Below are 20,856 nucleotides of genomic sequence, written 5' to 3'. Positions count from 1 at the left end.
CTACAAAATCACACTTGTCACCTTCATTCTTGGTGCAAATTCTCTCTGCCCAGGGTTATGGGCCATCAGGCGGGGCCTCAACTTCCAGGAGGGAGACTGACATAATCTTCATGGCTGGCATGCATTCAGTTGAAGGACTTCACCTACAAAACCACTATTTCGTTTTCAACTACCATATTTCGATTTTAATTCCTTTTAGTAGGCTTTAGTTTTTAGAGCACCTTTCGGCTCACAACAAAAGCAAGGGAAAGGTACTGAGATTTCCTTTAGACTCCCTGACCCCACACACCTGTCCTCCCCCACTGTCAGCATCCCCCAGAAAAGTGGGCTATTTGTTACAGTCAATGACTCTATTTTGACATGTCATTATCACCCAAAGTCCGTAGTTGGTTTACATTAGGGTTCACTCTTGGTGGTGTACATTCTATGGATTTGGACTTAAGTGTAATGACCTGTGTTTGCAATTACAGTATCGTGCAGAGTAGTCTCACTGCCCTAAAAATCCTCTGTGTCCCCCCTGTTTATCCCTCACTCGCCGCGGACCCCTGGCAACCACTGATCCTTTTACTGTCTCCATAGTTTTTCTTTTCCAGACTGTCATAGTTGGAATTATATATTATGTGGCCTCTTCACGTTCTATCCTTTCACTTAGTGCTGTGCATTTAAGGTTCCTTCATGCCTTTTCATGGCTTGGTGGCTCATTTCCTTTCAGCACTGAAGAACATTCCATTGTCTGGATGGACCACGGTTTATTTATCCATCACCTCCTGAAGGACAGCTTGGTTGTTTCCAAGTTTTAGCAATTGTGAATAAAGCAGCTATAAATATCTACGTGGAGATTTTTGTGTGGACATAAATTTTCACATCCTTTGGGTAAATACCAGAGAACATGATTTCTGGGTCGTATGGCAAAAGTATGTTTCATTTAGTTAGAAATTTCCAAGTTGTCTTCCAAAGTAGCTGTAGCGTTTCTGTATTCTTATCAGCAGTAAATGAGACTTTCACGTGCTCCCTATCCTTCCTGATATTTGGTAGCATCAGTGTTTGGATTTGGGCCCAGTCTCCCGAGATCATATGATGTAGAACATCTTTAATATGCTTATTTGCCATCTGTATATCTTCTTTGGTGAGGTGACAGTTCAGATTTTTTCTCCATTTTTAAATCGGGCTGTTCGTTTTCACATTGTTGAATTTTAAGAGTTCTCTCCTATCTTGAATAACTGTCATTTATCAGACAAATCTTTTTTCTAAGTTTTTCATTCTTTCATGGATCACGCCTTCGGTGTTGTGGCCAAAAAGTCACCACCATAGCCGCCATAGCTATGGTTACGTAGGTTTTCTCCTACGTGATCCCTCCTGGAGTTTTATAGTTTTCCATCTTACGTTTGAGTCTATGGTCCGTTTTGAGCTAATTTTTTTTAATGGGTATAATGTCTTGTCTAGATTCTTTTTTTTTTTTTTTTTTGTCATGTTGATGCCCAATTCCAGCTCCATTTGTTGAAAGGACTATCCTGTCTTCATTCGTGTTACCTATGTTTCTTTGTCAAGGTCAGTTGACATACCTCTGGGCTCACTATTCTGGTCTATTGATTATCTATTCCTTCACCGATACTACGCTGCCTTGATTACTACAGTTTTATACTAAACCTTGAAGCCACGTAGTGTCAGTCTTCCAACTTTTTTCTCCTTCACTAATGAGTTGGTTGTCCTGTGTCTTCTGTCTCTCCATATAAACTTAAGAGGCAGTTTGTCAAGATCCATGAAGTAACTTGCTGGAATTTTGGATTGGGATTGCATTGAATCTATAGACCATCTTGAGAAGAACTGACATCTTAACAATATTGATTCTTCTTATCCATAAACATAGAATATCTTCCCATTCATTTAATTCTTCTTATTTGTTCCAAGTTTTGCAGTTTTCCTCATGTAAATTTTTTTTTACATATTTTGTTAGTTTTACATCTAACTGCATCATTTGAGGAGTGCTAATGTGAATGGTATTGTGTTTTAAATTTCAAACTTCACTTGTTCATTCCTGGCAATGTTGAAAAGCAATTCACTGTTACATTAACCTTGTATCTTACAACCATGTTATAATTGCTCGTTAGTTCCAGGAGTTTTCTTTTTGATTCCTTCAGATTTACTAGATAGATGATTATGTCATCTTTGAACAAAAATAGTTTTCTTTCTTTCTTTCTTCCCAATTTTCCTATCTTTTTACTTCCTTCTCTTGCCATATTGTATAGCTAACAATTCCAATACGATGTTGAAATGGAGTGGTAAGAGGGAACATCCTTGCCTTGTTCCTGATCTTGGTAGAAAAACTTCTAGTTAATTACCATTAAATATGAATTCAACTGCAGAATTTTGTAAGTGGTCTTTGCAAGTTGAGGAAGTATCCTTATTTTTAGTTGCGGGGTTCTTCATCATGAATGGGTGTTGGATTTTTGTCAGATGTTTTTTCTACGTCTATTGTATAATCATGTGGTTTTTCTTATTTAGTCTGTTGATATGATTGATAACATTAATCAGCTTTTTAATGTTGAACCAGTCTTGAATACCTGGGATAAACCCCATTTGGTCACGGTGTATACTTCTTTTTATACATTATTGCATTTGATTTGCTAACATCTGGGGTCATATATGTTCGTAAGATATATGTGTCTGTTGTTTTCTTGTGATGTATTTGTCTGACTTTGATGTTGGGGTAGTGTTCACTTCATAGAACTATTCCCTCTGTTTCTTTCGCTGAAAGAGACTGTAGAGAATTCATATAATTTCTTCCTTAAATGTTTGGTAGAAATTACCAGTGAACGCATCTGGGCCTGGTGCTTTTTCTTTGGGAAGGTTATTAATTACGGGTTCAATGTGTTTACTATATACAGGCCTATTCAGATGGTCCATTTTTCCTTATTTGAGTTTTGGCAGAATTTGTTACACAACGAATTGGTCTATTTCACCTAGGTTACCAAGTTTGTGGACATACAGTTGATCACAGTATTCCTTTATTATCTTTTTATTTATTTTTATAAGGATTTTTTTAATGTTTGTTTATTTATTTTGATAGTGCACCGGCAAGAGAGAGCAGGAGCGAGAAGGAGAGGGGCAGAGAGAGAGGGAGAGAGAGAATCCTAAGCAGGCTTCATGCTGACAGGACTTGATCTCACGAACCGTGAGAAATTAAGATTCGGACGCTTAACCAACTGAGCCACTCAGGCTCCCCACTTTATTATATTCTTAGTGTCATGGGATCTGGAGTGATGTCTTCTCCCTCATTTCTGATATTGGTAATTTCTGTCCTCTTTTTCTTCATTAGTAGAGGCTTATCAATTTCACTTATCTTTTCAAAGACTAGGATTGGGATTTTTTTTTTTTAATTTTCTCTTTTGATTTCCTGTTTTTGATTTCATTGTATTCGGAATATGTTTTTAAAGAACTCTGAAAATGCAATAAGAATAAGCCACCCACGGTGACAGATGTTAACTATGCTTATCACGATGAGCATTTAGTAATATATATATAAATATTGGGGGCGCCTGGGTGGCTCAGTCGGTTAAGCCTCCAACTTCAGCTCAGGTCACGATCTCACGGTCCGTGAGTTCGAGCCCCGCATCGGGCTCTGGGCTGATGGCTCAGAGCCTGGAGCCTGATTCCAATTCTGTGTCTCCCTCTCTCTCTGCCCCTCCCCCGTTCATGCTCTGTCTCTCTCTGTCTCAAAAATAAATAAACGTTAAAAAAAAAATTAAAAAAAATATTGAATCACTATATGGTAGACCTGAAAGTATAATATTGTATGTCAACTATACCTCAATTATTATTTTTTTAAAAGAATACCCCAACGATACAATGGGCAAAGAATTTGGGCAGACATGTCTCCGAAGAAGGTATACAAATGGTGAAAACGCACACGGAAAAACGTTCAATGTCATTTCTCATTAGGGAACTGCAAACCAAACCCAATAAGACACCGCTAGACATCATCAGAATGGCTGTAATCAAAAAGACGGCCAGTAGCAAAAGCTGGCAAAGATGTGGAGAGATTGGAACGCCGCTTGCTGGTGAGAATGAAAACTGGTAGGGTCACACGAAAACAGTTTGGCAGGACCTCAAAATGTAAAATATACAGATATCAGATGTGCCACAATTCCACTCCTAGTAACCGCCGAAGGAAAAATGAGAGCATGTGTCCATGCAAAGACTCATAAATGAACGTTCATAAGTTATTCATAATGGCCAAAAAGTGGACACGACCCAAATATCCATCAACTGATAAACGCATAACACAAAATGCGGTATGCCCATACAACGGAATACTATATGGCAATAGAAAAAAATAAAAGGAATAAAGTACGTGTATGTACTGCAAAGGTAAACTTTCAAATGTTTTGTCATGAAAAGAAGCCAGTTGCAGAAGATCAAATGTTATATTATTCCATTTATGTAGTGTTCACAATAGGTGTATCCAGGGAAATAGAAATAGGTCAGTAACTAGCTGGGGCTGGGGTGGGGCGTTGGGGTGATGAGAGGAGAATAGGGACTGATCCCTAATAGATACAGTTTCTTCTGGAGACGATGAAGTTATCTAAAACTAGATTCTGGTGATCATTACACAATTCTGCAAATACAGGAAACACTTTGAACTGTATATTTTAAATTGGAGAATGTTACGTGCTGGGACTCCTACCTCAATAAAGCTGTTATTAAAGAAAGCATTCCGATACAATAAGGAGATTACTAAAAACAGCCCTTCTTCCCATAGATCTGGCATTTTTTATCAATCCTACCACATTACATGCTTCTCCATATGCTTGGTTTAGTTTCGCTACTCGGGGATTCTTACAGTAAAACATTTCTGGGCAGCCTCTACCGCTTTATCTAGATTATATGCAATATTTCCCAATAATAAAGACTATTTACATCTATATTTCTGAAGGAGATGGATATGATTTCCTCATAACACTACAAATATAAAATCTTACATGTCTTTATGGACAGTCTGACGAAACAATGGGACTTCAATGGTTAACTCATTTGTCTTCTCCCTTCAGGACAATACTTCAGTTTTAAAAACGTCCTCTGCTATATTCCCCTCCCCCCAAATATGCATTCAAAATGGCTTGTGAAATGTATGTTAAATAAATCTTTTTCACTATGTTGAAAGTTTAAGTGATTTAATAAAAATAGAATCCACCATTTTACAACTTGAACAAGCTTTCAAACGCCACATTTACTAAACTCCATTCTTTCGGTGATGGAATCATCTGAGAGTTCAGCCTGAGACAGGCTCACCTCCTACGTAACTCCAGAGGAACTGTGTGGGATGGGAGCCTGGCCCTGTAACCTGGTAAGGCCATGAAAGCTTAATTAATTCTCAGAAAACAAAATGATTTGCATGGTCTAATTAGCCTACATCTCTGAAACATACCCCAAACAAAGCTAAGTGATACAGTTTTATGCAAACAAACAATAAAACCTAATCACTCCCCACATTCACACACCACCATTATTATAGTTGTTCAACCTTTTTTAACTCTCCATTGCTTGGAATAATAATAACCTGTTAGAACTTTGAAATGAAAATCTTTCTACCTGACAAATGCTGATGTTTTTAAGTATTTCAAAAGCCAGTGTCAAACAGGCTTCTTGTGATTTCCATCTAGGTTTGTGCTTGAACGTTAGTGAAGTTATCAAGAGCAAAGGGCCTCAGATTAGCCCCTCCTCCATAATTCCCCAATGTCAAGCAGCAGGGGGAGCTCTCCTATTATCTAAGTGACCACAAACAAAGCACGGAAGCATTTTTATAGACTCTCCTGGGGACAATGGCGAGGGATTTTTTTCTAAATGGATGCTCGAATCTGAAGACCATTAATGCAATGATTTGCTCAAAGTTGGGAGCTGTACTTCATTCAGGGTCAAGAAGGTATTTCCTAAAACAGCCTTGTAAATTGATGAGGATGTGGAAGTTGTGAGACTATAGAAAATTGTCCCATTCCGAGAAGGAACCACACCCCATCACTTAAGTGGAATACAACTTAATTGTATCAGAATCTTAATGGCCATAATGAGCATCATCATCTCCTTGATATGATGGAGTGTTTAGAAAGGTTAGAAAAAAGATAAATTCAGACTAATAGATTTTTAGACTTTGAAAAAGGTGGATTTCTGCCATAAATTATATTGCAGGATGTACAAAATGAAAAGAGCTTCCAGAAGTCTTAGACTCTTGAAAACAATTTGAGATTTTGTTAAGTTAAATGAAATGATGTCATGGTAAGGAAATGAATGATATACCCAGTAAGCTTTTCATGTAATTTATGAAAATAATACTATCACAATTAAAGAGAAGTTTGTATCATTCTTTTTTTTTTTTTTTTTTTTTAATTTTTTTTCTCAACATTTATTTATTTTGGGGACAGAGAGAGACAGAGCATGAACGGGCGAGGGGCAGAGATAGAGGGAGACACAGAATTGGAAACAGGCTCCAGGCTCTGAGCCATCAGCCCAGAGCCCGACGCGGGGCTCGAACTCACGGACCACAAGATCGTGACCTGGCTGAAGTCGGACGCTTAACAGACTGCGCCACCCAGGCGCCCCTGTATCATTCTTAATGATAACTGCTGAGTTAAAGTAACAATGCTCTTTCAGATGCTACATGGTGAGTATCACAATATGGTGAATTGAAGGCCATAAAATACAAAGCGGAGTTACCAAGAGGCAACAACAGCAAGAATTTTCTGTTTCAATGTGAATACATCCTCCAACATCATATTGCTAAATGTGGCAGAAACCACGGATTGGCCCAAGTACCTATTTGCTCTTCTTCTCTCTATTAATAGAATTCACACATTTTTGGCTCCTCAGAGGAGAAACTACAATTCCCAGGCTTCCTCGTGGCCAGTAGAAGGCAGATGACTACCTTCTGGCCTATAGGATATGAATGGAAGTCAAGTGATGCGAGCTGAAGGGCCACGAATGGTAGAGGACACATTGGGGAATGGAGCATGCTCACACCTACCGTTTCTCCTTCCCACCGGCAGGAAAGTGGATATGAGAATGAGTCACCTCAGATCATGTGGAGAGGACAAAATCCCTGGGAGTGAAGCAGTAAAACAGAAGGAACTTGTGCACCTTACAACTTGGCCAAGCAGAACCACCATGCTGGCTTAGATCCCTATGTCAGGGGGGAATGCATTGTTTAGACCACTATTATTTTGTGTTTCTGTCTCCATAGTTTAATCCATATCCTAACTAATCCCTAAAAGCTTATTTTTTTCCATTGTGGACTTATCTAAGAGTTTAGCAAGGGAACCCAGCACCAGATTGTTCTAGTGTCAAAAATTTATACAGAGACTTATTGACTGGTGATCCAATATTTGGGAGCTAAATAGATGGATGATAGGTAGGTAGATAGACAGATAGATAGAAAAGAGAGACACACAGAGACACACAGAGAAAAATGATATATTTCCCCTATGAGCAGGAATTAGGAGGGCAAGAAGCAGGTGTTGCAGGAGGAGGAGAAGGAAGGGAGAGGGAAAAAGAAGAGAGAGGAAAGGAAGACCAATCTCAGTCTGGCCAGGATAGTTCCAGTTACATATGTGGCATGACGTAGTTAATAGTGCCTCCTTTTGGGGCTCCTGGGTGGCTCAGTCGGTTGAGCATCCAACTTTGGCTCAGGTTACGATCTCACGGTCCATGAGTTCGAGCCCCGCATCGGGCTCTGTGCTGACAGCTCAGAGCCTGGAGCCTGCTTCAGATTCTGTGTCTCCCTCTCTCTCTGCTCCTCCCCTGCTCATGCTCTGTCTCTCTCTGTCTCAAAAATAAATAAAAACATTTAAAAAATTAAAAAAAAAATAGTGCCCCCTTTTGCTCTAAGAAGAGCCCTGATAAGGACAATATACTATATGGCCACTCTTTCCTTTGATGTACTTACAGAAGACCCCTACTATCTGAGACAGCCTGAGGTGGACTTCGTGTCCTGAAACCTGCAAGTACCTAACCCAGGAGAACATAAATATGCTAAGAGAGAGAACAGGGTCATGGATGACACCAAAACTGAAAGAATATAAAATGCAAATTGTCTAAGAAAAAGAGTATTGCAAGGAAAATGATAAAAAGCATAGGACTTCATCAAATCAAAATTCTAAGAAAAAAATCTTGGTAGAAATGCTTTTGATAAGCCCGAACGAGAAGCACAGGAGGGAGCAGCCAGAGAAGGTAGACGGGAAGTCGAGGGAAGATCCACTGCGGGTACACAGTGAGATTCGGGGAGCAGGAACCTACAGAAGCCATCTTTCCATCAGCTCTTGACTTCCATAGCATCAACTGTATCAATAACCAGTAATGAATTACTGTGTGAAAGAAACTCAGAAAGTCTCTGACCTTGTGGTAAATACCCAATTCACTCTACGCTAACATAAAACTATGGAAGAACATTGGAAGAACATAAAGTGGGCAAGAAGTAGCCTTCTAGGGGCATTTTATCAATGGCTTTCTGTTCTGTTCTGTTTTGTTTTAAGAAAACAGATACATCTTCAGGCTAACTGTGCATCTCTTTATTTCTTATGAATTCACGAAATGGCAGGGTTCCTAGTCAAAATTAACATTCGTTCAGCGGGTGTACGACTAGCCTCTTTCATCAGACCCAAAGTACACTGACTTTGCTGTTCACAAGCACGAACTCCAGGCAGGATGATCAAACCACACATATGGCCAGCCGCCTTTGTTACCTGTGATTCAGAGTGACCAAGAGGGAGAAAAGGTAAGTGAGAAACCACTCCAAGTTCACACATTGTGCACATAATGCACACTTCTCATCAAAAATTTAAGAGACATAGCAAATCATTCACTGAGGTGCCAGGATTATTTTACAGTTTTTAATTGGTGCTTCAGCTAATTATGATTTTCCCTAAAACCCAGGAATATTCACGTGTTTATGTATTTGTGTATGATCTTCACAGACTCTTTGGATACTATAAAATTAATCACTCATAGAACACAAAGTTAATTCATGTGATGGGTGGCAGGGGTTTGTTTTATTTTTATTTTTTATTTTTGTCTTTTGGGTTTTTTTTTTATGTTTTCTTGCTGCACTGATCTATATTTGGAAGCACTGGGAAGTTGGATGACTAGAAGCAGAGGCTAGGGAGACAGAAGAGGTCTATTCCAGACTATTTATCCAAATTAGGAACAGTTCCAAGGGCATTTAGAGCTGAGACCAGGGGGGTGCACCAAAGTGTTTTCTTGAACATGAGAAACCTTTTCCTCTAGGACAGACTGGGCTCAGATGATAGGAGAAACTCACCACACTGTGGCTGAGGGTAGATACACGACTATTGTCTTCATTATGGTTTAAAGCAATAGCCAGACAATGCAGTGAATTTCCTGGTCAGGGAAAGAGTGTGTAAGAAGCACGTAGCTTGTAATGTCAGGAAAAAAATAAGCTGACTTAATAATTGGAAGTCTTTGGCGGCAAGGTCACCGTATTGGGGCAAGTTAAGTGTTAAGGAATCTCATTTTTTCTTACTGGTAAAAAAAAACTCAAAGTCTTCAGGACCCTCTTCCCAGTAGGAAATGTAGATTCAGTGAGAACTGGGACAGTGGCTTGTGTCTCTCCAGTCCAGTGCCAGAATATGTAAGTCTTCCAAAAACCACCCACTCTGCTCTATACACAGATGCGCCCTGGCTGAAGAAAACCTCACTAATGCAGAAGATCTGAAAGGCATACAAAATTCAAGAAAACAAATTGTGACCAGGGAAAGTTGAACAGGCTGTGTAAGGCTGAATTACAAAGCTGGCTGACGTTCATGACTGGAGAACAGTATTAGCAAAGTGCCTGGGAGAGATTCTTACCATGAAAGCGGCTGAGTCACTGGACCAAAGCCTCAGGGGCTCGGCTTGAAGCTGTACAGAGACTTGGAAAATAAAAGGAAAACCACACGATACAGCAGGCTGACCAAAGAACAGCAGGGACGATCACCAGTGTCATCAGTTCATAGTTTTAAAAAAGCAATCAGTAAAGACATTGGGGAACTTCAGGAAGCAATAAGCATAGAACTATATGGTCAGAAGAAATTAAAGACTAAGCCTGATCTTTTCAGTTGTCGACACACAGGTAGGACATGGTCTTAGGTATAAATGACTTACAACCTGTTCACATTGTTCCATTTTAACTGGAGGCATGAGGACTTTATCCTAGGATTCAAACAGAAGAGGGGCATGCCTGGATGACCCCATCCACAAGATCTTTAAGCCTTTGGCGATGGTTTCCTGCTCTGATGAGCCAGGCCAACATGAAGAGGTGGATAAGTGAAAGACCATTTATGTGTTTGCACAGTTTTGTCTGACACAGAACGTGTGGGACACGACTGTGGTATGTCTTTCAGAAAGACTCTGTTGACTCTGATATCAGAATCACCTATACTGATATTTTATTCATTGGACATGGTGAACATTATTATTTTAATATTAAAAATATAAGTAAATATCACCCTGTTTATTCATTTTTATTCGCTTATCATTTTACTAAGCACATTGGTCGGCAATTCTTAGAAAAGCACCTAACAGTTTTGTGGTTTTTTTACAGTGTTTTAAAATAACTATCCATGTGTTTGGTCCTGCGGTTCTCTGATGCAATTCTCGGTCCTCAAATAAGCTTACTTATCGGGTGACAGGCGTCCCGGACCAATATTTCCCAACGTGGGAGAGTGTCTAACAGGCAGTCCTGCATAAGTTCTTTTTTGGCGTGATGGTAGACACGACACTGGCTGTGTAGGACATTGTGATCGGCTGTATTCGGATGGTTTTGTTTGCCTTCATAAACTACAAGTTCAGCACAAACTCAGAACTACCCTCCGACCGGATGCCGACTCTGTGGAGCCCCCGGATGGGGTTAGCAGCTTCCGGTTTCCGCCCCTGTGCGGAAACAGTTCCCACTGCGCGTGCACCATTTTCCTTCTCTTAAAATCCATTGTTTTTTTCTTTCAAATTTCCCACAAGGCCTTTTCTCATTGAAGGCAAGACCAGGAAAACTTTTAGTAGCTAATGTTTTCCGTTGAGCCAAAATGGAGTGTTTCAAAAGTTTGGACTTTTGTGCATATTGAAGCTACGTAAATGTGTTTCAGGAGTTCCCAAAAATGAAGTTTTGAGAGAAGATGAAAAATAGGGAAAAACTTATCCTATGAATATTTTTAGTTTCTTTTTTCTTTTTTAAAATTCTGATTTTAGAAAATTGTGAGAAAGAATTAAGGATCCATAGTTGTACATGGCCAGAAGTATCCACCAAACTGAATAGAAAGGAAGATATTATCCGCCTTCGATATTAAATTCTACAGGTGCGTGGAATATTTGCCTGTTAGGCAGATAGGACTCTCAGGCTTCTAGAGAATTCTAGACCTGTCAGAAATGGTTACAATGAAAAATATTTTCTCCCCCTGGGAAGCAGAAATATGCTAATGCCAAAGCAATTGCATACTTTCAAGTTACGTTCAGGCAGGATAGAAAGCGCCCATCTGAAATTCAGACCCATTTTTACCACATCTCATTTTTAATTATCTAGACAAATATGGCAACTTCTAGTTCACTTTCACTGAGGCTATCCAGCGTTAGACTTTCAAAAGCAGCTACCCTTCACAAGGACGTAGCAGCCGTTGGACAATTCATAGGCACATTCCACTATAATTAAAGCCAAGAAACAGTGGAGAACCATATCCAATTGAATCTGAAAAGAGAATTTTAGTCAGCCAGAACATCCTCACTCAAAATAGACTAGACAAAAAAAAAAAGAAAAGTTCAGTAAACTTTAGAATTTTATAAAAAAAAAAAAAGCCTACCAAAACAATGACTATACTAGAGAGAAAAATTGCCGTTAACTTTGAATGACACCCTGTAATGATTTTATCAAGTTTCACGTCTATTAAATTATAGCTTGAGATCACTGGGCATCCCAGCTCACTTTAGTGAGAAACCCAAAAGCAAGCTGCTACATCCCGTGTCAGCGTCAGTTTTGAGTTCCAAGCAACCCCCGAGGGAAGGGGCCAGGTCTCGCCTGTCCACAGGTGCAGTCCTGGGTGCACCTGCACAGAGCCCGTGCGAGGCCAGTACACCTGCCTGGGTGTCCCGAGACCGCTTCAGAGATTCACCGCGCAGAGGAAGAACCCCCACCCGGAATCTGGAGACAGAGTCCTTCCGGAGACAAGCAGGGAGTTAAATGGTGTGTTCAGCTTTGGAGTGCTTGGTCCAAAGTGGTCAAAGCAACAGTGCAGAGGAGCGTGTTGGTAGCACCCTCATGTCGAATCAAGGCCAGGGGATCAGGCTGGCAGGCCAAGAAGGAACACACACAGCACGTGTGCACCCTTCCATGCAGCCAGCCCGGCGCCCTGCCCCTGGAATAGTGCTCACCAATGTCGCCACCTTTGTCCTCTTAACGGGTCACATCATGCTGTCATCTAGTATTCCAGAGACAGGTTTGGGATTGTTTTACTGAGAAGTGGCCATAGTTTATACCAGTCTCTTTATATCTCCCACTCTTCATATGTTCACATGCACGTGAATGCTTTGTGTTGAAGACATACGTTTAAGTCAGAAGAGCCTACAAGAGGACCCAGTAAATACAGAAAGGGAGCACGAGCAGATGTGCACTCAACTGGCTACGGGGACGCCCAGAACCTGGGGACAGAGCCCTAGTTACTGCAGCGGGACAGGGAGGGCCATTGTACCTCTATGGCCCCATGTCCTCAACTGCAGAGCAAAGACATTGAATTAACGTCCCAATGTCTCTTTGGCTTTTAAAAACATACCGGTCAGGGCACCGGGGTGGCTCAGTTGGTTAAGAGTCCGATTTCGGCTCAGGTCGTGGTCTCATGGTCTATGGGTTCGAGCCCCGCGTCAGGCTCTATGCTGACAGCTCAGAGCCCGGAGCCTGCTTCGGATTCTGTGTCTCCCTCTCTCTCTACCCCTCCCCTGCTTGCACTCTGTCTCTCTCTCAAAATAAATAAACATTAATAAAAATTAAGCAAACAAACAAAAACGTACTGGTCACCCAGCGTTCCTGCTGGATTTAGTGTCAGGAATCCCAGAGAGCCAGCAGCTCCCCGTCATCTGCACCTGTGACTCAACCTTTCGGTCAACCCCTGCCTCAACGTCTGTTTTCTCCTCGTTGTCCACACTTGCACAGATGTTGCGGGTGGGGTGGCTTTCCCTCAGAGCCGACAAAGTCTTCTCTGCCGAGAGGAGAACGAGGGCTTCCCATGACCGCCCGCTCCCATTCTGTAGAGGAGGAAGTGTTTGGAAGAGAGACGTAAAAAGGAAAAGTCACAAATGAATGGAAGAGGCTTTGGTGGTATATCAGGCCGCTGTGCAGACCTTCCCTTCAGATGCTTCCTCCGGGGTTCCATTTCAGGTCACCTTATGCCGTGGCTGGGGTAATGAGGACGCCCCAGCGGAGCTTGTTTCCCTGAGACCTCTCATTAGCAGTAGAGCCCCTGCCTGCCAAGGGATTGCCAAGGAGGCCCGTCTCTGTGGGAATGCCTGCACCTCATGCTTTATGACATGGAAGATGCTTAGAGGCAAATGGGAGTTTTATGAATATAATGTTAATAAAAACTGATTTCCGAAAATGAAGCTGCCTCTTTATACTACCTGCAGGGTAGAGAAACAAGCCACTTGAGGGGCGCTTGGGTGGCTCAGTCGGTTGAGCGTCCGACTTCGGCTCAGGTCATGATCTCGCGGTCCGTGAGTTCGAGCCCCGCGTGGGGTTCTGGGCTGACGGCTCAGAGCCTGGAGCCTGCTTTGGATTCTGTGTCTCCCTCTCTCTCTGACCCTCCCCCGTTCATGCTCTGTCTCTCTCTGTCTCGAAAATAAATAAATGTTAAAAAAATTAATAAAAAAACCAAGCCACTTGAGTGATAAATGCCTGCTTTTCCCAATCATCATCGGCCACATATTCTTTTACTTACACAGGCTCCTGTTTACCTTAGACAAAATAGTAGTACGTAGAGCAATTAGCAGCTTCTAGTAAGACTTGGGAGCTTACGTTTGTGAGGACCAGGCCAGAGCACTCTCCGCCACATCTACAGGTTGGTGGGTTGTCCCCCAGTCTCCTTGCCCTGCTTCCCACCCCCCGCAGAAAGGCTGGGATGCGAACGGTTATCTCACGATGGATGGTGTCCCTTCTTCGTGACCTACCACACTCACATGATTTAAGCCATGGTTTAGGATGTTGTTGATGATTTATTGTATGAAAAATGCAAATGATCTGGATGGCAGATGTTTTATATTTTCTGACCATTCATTTTCAGTGGGAATGTAATTAAAATTTATGAAGTGTATCTGCTGAATTGCATTGGCAATTGATGATCTTACTCCAGGGCTGTCTAGGTAGAGATGATGAGTAATTGTGGACGGTGAGACGTGGTGACAAGGGCGGGGCGTGATGCCTCCGCCACAGTGAAGCCACCTGGGCAAAGGACGGAGTTCCTTTGTCTTACGGCATGACCCCTGGCCCCACCCAGGCACACAGTGGCGAAAGGCAGGAACAGGGTCTGTCCCTCCTTTTGCAGAGTTTAAAACTCTGTGCCAGGCTCCTGATTTCTCTCATTTTCCCTAAGTACTCTCTTCTGTAAGTCATGTTCTAGGCCGATGCTGGGGACCCAGGGTATAGTCTGAACCTTCAGAGAAAGCCCACAGAACTAACTTTGGCAAATTCCAAGTGTCTCCAAGGGAGTTGCATTGTTTGTCCCTTACGTATGATTTTTCCAGATGTCAAAAAAGTAGTCAAAGCCTATATACACACCTCCACTGTACGTGTTCTACGGTAGTGTGATTAGCAGTTTCCATGTCTGTCTCCCTCCTGGATCGTGAGCTGCTTGAGGTCAAGCACCTTGCCTTTGGTTCTCAGTATCTCCAAAATCTAGCCCCCATCCTAGAGCAGTGCCTGCCACGTGAATTGATTCTGCACTTGGTTGACCTGTATTGAGGATGCTTCATCTGGGGTCAGAAAGAGAAGAAAGCCAAAGAACCAGAAAATTCTGTAACATGGGATAATTCGCATGTTTTTTTATTAGCTTATTACCTTTTGTGATATCATTTATTAAAATACCAAAGCTTTACAATGGATATCATTACTATCATGCAAAACCCCTAGATTATTCCAATGAACGTCCACAGTCTGAATCCAAGTAAGCCATGTGATTGGATGATATAAAGGAAGGAAGCAAACAAGAGTCACAAAGTCCATGGTTAATGGTTTGGACACTCCCCATATAGAAGCCTTCCTTTCACTTCCACTTGCTCTGCACCCAAATTTTGACCTGGCATTGCACAACTCAACGTGTGCATAGGTCAATGAAGGCATGCTCTAAAGACGCTGCTGCCAGTAGCCTGGGGTTCCAGAAAGATCGATCCCTATGACAACCAGCTGAAGAGTCTGAGGGGAGCCACGTCTTCTATCAGTTCACCCTTTTCCACCGGAAGCCCATTTTTCCCGTCTCTTCCCCCGTCCGTGGACCTTTATATGACCAGCGCATCCGTGCATTATCTACTAGGTACTTTCCTAGCCATGCATCCCATCTTTCACGATTATTAACATGAGTACTAGGCCGCTTTGACAGCTGCTTCTTCTCACTAAAATGGAAAGGAACGGGAAAATTCTGAGATCGTTTATTTCTACTCTATGAGACCCAGATTCTACAGGTAAGCAATCTGGCAATTTCCATTTTAACCTTTGATTTCTTCACCTACCCCGGCCCTATAATCCCATCTGAGGAAACTACCCTAATGAGCTCTAATCAGTACAAACATTTGGTACAAGGATATTCATTGCAGTGTATTAAATGTCGAAAGATGGGAAAATACTTAAATAAATTATGGTGGAGCCGCAGGACAGGATATCTGCTGAACATAACAAAACTGTGTTTTCCTTCTTTGACCCCAAAATTCTACTTCCATATATTATGCCAGAAATAAATCATGAGGAGTATCCATGAACGTCTGGCTACACGTTATGTTTGTAGCTTCATTATAAATCACAGAAAAGTAACAAGCCTCGATGTCTGATATCAGTTTATCTATTAAGTGAACTATTTAACAGTGGACCATTATGCAGTTAATATAGATAATTATATAGATTATAATTCACAAGAGTTATGTAATACTATTTATTATAAAAGTAAATTATTATGTTCCTAAATTATAAGTGTGCGTATATAATTATGTATATAATTATACTATTTTCATTCAAAATGTATCTGAAAAGACAGTAATAGGCATCTCTCTTTTCTGTATTTTTACTTTTCTTAAAAAGAATATCTAGGCTTGCACAATAAAGAAAAATAAAAGAGTAAAACCCCCTACTTCAAAAAGAAGTATAATTTTAAAAGACAAAATCAGAATACAGCTTTCTAATTAAAGCATCGCCCAAATTTTGTTTTTGACATTTGGAGGATAATGTACACACTTCAGATAATACGGATACGTCTATGACAATTCCTAAGGTTTGGGGTTCGGGGCGATTTTTATTTCATTCTTCATACGGTTGTATCTTCCAAATGTTCTACTGAAATCACATATTTTTTTTTTTGCAGTCACATATTTTAATCATAGAAAACAAATAGCAATTATAGAGTACATACGGATAGAATTTGAGGTTTCCTTTTTTAAGTTTCACTAAAGGGCTAAAAAAGAAAGTAAAATGCTGAGTGAACTTGGGGAAATCTGCAGGCAACCCAGCACCTCTCATGCCTTGACTTTCAACTTCATTTTCGAGCTGCCCTTCTCCTGCCATGTTTACGAAACTCAGTGCTGGGATTTTCATTGACAACCACAAGCTTGCTGAAGCTCTCTTTCCTGTGACACTTGTCATAATAAAAAGACATTAACATTTTAGTATTTGGGCAAAATGTTTAACACTCAAACATTTGTATTTTTCCTTCAGTTTTCAAAACAACTTGAAATCTCTCTTTTCAAAACAGTGTTAAATGATGTCACTCATTAGCTAGCAGGTGGCTGGGAGTGAAGAGCGGTATTCAGGGCTTCCGTTTCCTGGGGACCCTGAGACACGGACCAGGGGAGGGTGCCGGGCAGGGGCTCAACTCAGGACCTCCGAGAGCCTAGCAGGGAGCCCCTGGGCCAGTGCACGTGCCTCCACGGCCACACCAGCGTGGAGCGGGTGACATCCCAGCTCACGCTTGTCCGGAGGGGGCTGATCCTGGGGAAATCAGGCTGCCGCACAGAACTGGGGTCGTGCCGTGCAGGAGCCATGTGCCCCACAGATGAAACTGTGCTCAGAAGCCCAGCTGTCACGTTTAGGGCCGACTGAAAGAAAGGAGGCATCACGCGCCTGGAAGGAAAAGGGCGAGATCCTGAAGTGCACGTGACAGCACAGAAAGAGAACGTGGCACTGATAACACAGTTCGCCTCACGCTGGTGACGATGTTGGGATAATACCGTAGTCGAGGGGGCAACGGTGACAAAGTGCAATCAAAGGGGCGCGTAGAAGAAGCCATCTTGCGTCCTGCCGGGACCAGCCCAACGAGGCTTCCTGCAGACAGAGGCGGCCGAGGCTCAGGGTTCGGGGGCCCGGCCTCGCGGGGTGGTGGAAAGCGTGTGCCTCTGCAAACGGCCCCGCTGGATCTGAGTGGCTGGTGTGGGACTGAAAGGCTCTCGTCAGATGCACCGTAACTGCAGGAGCGAGCGGTATGTCAGCGTTTCCGTAAGGATGGGATCCCTTTGGGCGACAGCAACACCCTCGCTGCCACGTTAGGCCCTGGTCACCTTCGCCCGCCAGCCTTGCCCCCGGTGGGTCCCTCCGATCGCATCAGTGGCCCATTGTCCCGAAGCTGATCAGTGAGACTTGAGGGAGGGAACCGAACCAGCCATTGCCAGAGCCAGAGTAACTGCATTAATGCCTCTTGGACCCAGCGCTAGGGGTGTAGACGGCCCGATCTCCAGGCACGAGACACTCCAGATAATGAGCGACATTGTGGCGTCGGGAGTCACTGAGCCACTGGGATAACAAATGCATGACAAGACTGTTGCGAAAATTAAGTGAGAGACTATGTATGCTGTGCAGGGGCAGTGACGCATCAGTGCGGGCAGCACACCCCCCAGGGACGTGCGTTATCAAAACGTCGTTTGTAGAATGTGCTTTATATTTGCTCCGCCTCTCAGAGGTTTCAGATCAGTTTCAGGAACACTTTCATCCTTGCTGCTCATCTCAGTCCCGAGAGAGAGAGATACAGGGAGACAGGCGCAAAGAGAGACGGACAGAGAAGTGGTTTTTCGGGTGAAGGACTTCAGATCTCGTGGATGTTTGGGGTTTGGCCCAGGGACAGTATTCCAGCACTCTCTCAATTACTCAAGGCTGAGTTTCCAGAATCATCAGCACCTACTGGGGTTCCCTGGTGTCATTTTGAAAAATCTAATGACTTATAAGCTCTGAAGGACGGCGTCAAAGCCACTCCTGCTTAGGACTGTTTTACTCAGCAGTGATATCCAGGCAGTGGCGAGAGGGAACACCCTCCAGGGTCTTGCTCCGGAAAGGTCGCACACTGCTACAGTCATCCCTCGGCGGGGCCTTCTGTAAGCCCTGATGTGCCCTGTCATCTAGATGCATCTTTCCATCCTGGCTGGGACCCCAACAGCCCCAAGTACTCGCGAGTTTCTCAGAGGGCACCTGGGTGGCTTAGTTTGCTAAGCATCTTACTTTTGATAACGGCTCAGGTCATAATCTCTCGGTTGTGAGATGGGACCCCGCGTGGGGCTTGGACCTGAGGGTGGTGCCTGCTTGGGATTCTCTCCCTCCCTCCCTCTCTCTCTCTGCCCCTCCTCTCTCTCTCCCTCCCTCTCTCTCTGCCCCTCCTCTCTCTCTCCCTCCCTCTCTCTCTGCCCCTCTCCTGCTCTCTCTCTCTCTCAAAATAAATAAACATTTTTTAAAAAAAGTTTCTCGGGCAAGCGAGGGGATCCTGGCACAATATTAATAACAAAAACAGCATGGATTGCTCTTCAAGGAATATTCGCTGTGCCAAGGGAATGATGTAAGATCAGTGGCGGCATTCCTACATTTAATCCTTATAATGACCTCTGACAAATAAGGAAACAGGGCTTGGAGCACCGACAAGCTGACAGAAGCAGAATGTGCACTAAGCGGTGTCTGATCTTAGACCCAGAGCTCTCATGCCTGGTGCTCATCTGTCTCCCTGTGGTTGGAGTCGGGGGGGCACCACGCCCAAGCAGCCCTCTGCCCCGCTGTTACCTTGGGCCTCCCCACAGATTCTGCAGACAGGTGACCTTTAACCTCCAGGTATCAGCTGGTGCTCTGTCTCTTTAATGCCCATCACCACGGAGTCCTGGCTTGGGACCCACGCTACCTTTCTTGTCAAGAGTTAACTTTTTAGAGGCGCCTGGGTGGCTCGGTCGGTTAGGCGTCCGACTTCGGCTCAGGTCATGATCTCACGGTTCGTGGGCTCGAGCCCCGCGTCGGGCTCTGTGCTGACAGTTCGGAGCCCGGAGCCTGCTTCGGATTCTGTGTCTCCCTCTCTCTCTGCCCCTCCCCTGCTCTTGCCCTCTGTCTCTCTCTTTCTCTCTCCCTCAAAAATAACATAAACACTTAAAAAAAGAGTAAACTTTTAAAACAAAAACAGATGCAGGAGGTTTGGTAAGTTGAACCATGTTTCCACCCTGGTAGCCAGAGAACAGCCCTGTGGGGTCTCGGGGGCATCCGTGTGGCCACTGCTCTCTCCTTCCCCCGGGAAGATTCGCCACCTCAGCCGACCCCTCCCCTCTCACGTCTGTTCATCTCCAACCCTCCTTCCAACAGCAGCAAACACGCTGGGGAGCAGGTGCTGGCCGCCTGCTGGGCCACGGGGACACCGAGGTGGGGACTGCCACAGTGCTTTCCGTCTAAAAGTCCAGTGATACCTACAGACATTTAAGATCGAAAATGTGGAAGAAACACATTAAAGAGAAAAACCTTGGTCTAGGAGTCTCCGGCTGTACTTCAACAGCACAGGCTGGAGTATTCCCACGCATTCTCTCTCGTCCCGGTAGTCAGGACTTGATCAGTGTGAGTCTCAGGGGAACCACTTCCTGTTACGCGCTCCCTGCCCACCCGACCACGCCCAGCACGGTAGGCGCATTCCGTAGGCGCTCAGCTCAACACCTTTGTACTGAACAGCCTCAGTGTCCGTGAGCTACTACAAGTGGGTCATTAACCAACCCAAAACTCGAGGCTGGACGTTGGCAATGCTAATTTACTATTTCTTACCAGTCTTCGAGTCGGTTGTGCGGTCGTGACGACTGGGGCTGGCGGACTGGATTGGGGACTCGCTGGCGGACGTGGCATCGACTGGGATGGTTCGGCTGCCCGGACGTGCCCCTCCGTGTCCCTAGCAGCCCCAACCTCCCATGGTGCCGGCAGGTGTCCAAGAAAGGAAGCCGAAACATAAAGGCACACCTTTTAACTCACCTTGTATCAAATCGGTCCCGTTGACCAGGGCGTCACCTGGCCGAGGCCAGCGCTGGCGTGGCAAGGCACCGGCCAAGGGGAGACACGCAGGGGCAGGGGTACAGGGGCTGGGGACGCAGTCACTGGCACACTCCACTGTTGAGTTGACGTCTTCTTCTAGCCAACCCCAAAGCGCTGTGCTTCTGTTTCAACCACTTTCATCCAGAAACAAGTCAGTTGGTCTCAAAGGGACGTTATGACATCAGCTCCACCAATGCAGTCACCCGGGCTCACCGGGCGAGTGGGCACGAGACGGACAAGGATGGCCCTCTGAGAAGAGGGCCACGGGGACGTTGAGCGGGTCGGAAAGCACGGAACACAGTTCCCATTTGGAACTTTCCCTTCTCCAAAGAATG

This window comes from Prionailurus bengalensis, chromosome D3 (assembly GCF_016509475.1).
Source record: "Prionailurus bengalensis isolate Pbe53 chromosome D3, Fcat_Pben_1.1_paternal_pri, whole genome shotgun sequence".
Lineage (NCBI taxonomy): Eukaryota > Metazoa > Chordata > Mammalia > Carnivora > Felidae > Prionailurus > Prionailurus bengalensis.
This window is presented reverse-complemented; position numbering follows the sequence as displayed.